The sequence below is a fragment of the Chanos chanos genome, chromosome 14 (assembly GCF_902362185.1).
Source record: "Chanos chanos chromosome 14, fChaCha1.1, whole genome shotgun sequence".
NCBI classification, from domain to species: Eukaryota; Metazoa; Chordata; class Actinopteri; order Gonorynchiformes; family Chanidae; genus Chanos; species Chanos chanos.
This window is the reverse complement of record NC_044508.1, coordinates 19,314,298-19,316,187: the sequence shown is the minus strand read 5'-3', so window position 1 is coordinate 19,316,187 and position 1,890 is coordinate 19,314,298.

Below are 1,890 nucleotides of genomic sequence, written 5' to 3'. Positions count from 1 at the left end.
ACCCTGAGCTCCAAAGCCCTGTGGAACTGAAGGTCATAGAACAACATCATTTTCCTTTTCCACAGGGGACGGACGGCAAGACATTTCCCACGCTTGGAGTGTAAGACGCAGCAGACTCTGTCTATCCTGACCCCCACCGCCCAGGGTCCGATGGAAACACAACTCGCTCTCTGAGTCCACGTTAGTTGTTTGAACACATGGTGGCCCCGGAGGGACCTCTCCCTTCTCTGTTATGACAACATAGGCCATTTCACACATATAGCCAAAATATGATAGAAGATATGCAATGAAAGAGGAGGCGGAAATGTGAAAGGGAAGAATGTCTTCTGGGAGGACGTGTCCAGATCGGCACGTCACGAGGAGAGGTGATACCGTAGCATAGATAGTATGAGATTGTGATGTCATACCAGAGTGCTGCATTTGTCTTTATGGGCACCATGGGATTACGAGATGCTCTCACAGTTTGTACTCGGAATGTCTTTTCATACTCTATGACAAGGGGTCATCTCAGGACAAAAATCAAGAACTGTTTGTGTCAATGAGTCCTCCCAAACACCCACTCAGCCACTGTCGGAATATACATGTGTTGTATCTGAATCACAACGCACGAAACTGGAACAACAACTACAAAAAAGTCTGTTTTTTTTTTTGTAGTTGTTAGAACATACATCCACCACTAAATATAATTCAATGAACTGGTGGAAGTCCTTGGCCCCAGTGTGACTTACACATTAATGTCTGATTGGTTTTAAGCCCTCTACTGTCCGAACGAAGGCAGCTACGCCATTGAGTACAGCTCAGACTGTAGCCAAAAGACAGGACTGCCTCTGAACATAACCATGCTACCCTCTGGTGGTTTCATCTTGACATTGCCCTTGCATTTATGGTTATTCAGATGGCAAACACTTTTATCCAACGTGATTTACAAGCAAGGAAAAATACAATCCAATCATGCACAATCCCACCAATTTTTGAGAGGAAAAAAAGAGAAAAGAATTAACATTATGTATTGTGGAAAACAAAAAACTCAAACAAATAAAAAATGCAATTTGGAACATGGTTTGGATTAGATGGAGTTTAGCATTGCATTTTAGTTATTAATTCCAGGAACAAATATGTTTACCAGTCTGCCTGTCTGCCCAGCTTGTCTGTGGTGTTTACCTGTCTGCCTGTCTGCTCAGCATGTCTGCCTGTCTGCACAGCCTGTCTGCGTTGTTTTCCTGTCTGTCCTGCTGTCACATGCCTGTGTGCTGAGGAATTTGCCCTCCTTCCCAACTTCCCTAACACAATCCATTCAGAGATGGCCTCTATAAATTCAAACCTGACTCTATGCTATCACAGCAAGTCTTCTGTTGTGATCTTATATTTCCTTAATCCTTTCGCTTCCGGAAACTAAATTGTTGTATCCTTATACTCTAATATCCTAGCGCTGGGTAGAGGAGAGTGGCCCACCTTTGAGCGTCAGTTATTCTCTGAGATTCGTCCAAAGGGATTTTTTTTTTTTTTTTTTACGGTCACCTCAGACATGCTCTCTGTGAGTCTGAGGCCAGGAATCTGGAACACTGATTTTCTTTGGACGATGTATGTTGCCAAGGAAACTGTTAAAACATATTAAGATTGTTACTGCGTCAAAATTTCATTACTTTTACTGTATTAAGAACCGTGATGCAGTTAATGACTTCAATATTAAAATGCCTCGTGATTATTTTTAACCTGATGGGCTAATAAGTTGATTGACAGCTGTGGTAAGTGCGTAATATAGTGGATAGTCTTGACCTGATGATGTGAAAAGCTGATACAGAAAGCTCCAGGCATGTTCCACTGTGATGATACCTGACCCACAGGGAGATTCTTCCAGTTTGCCCGTTTGTTGGGATTCTGTTTGTGTGT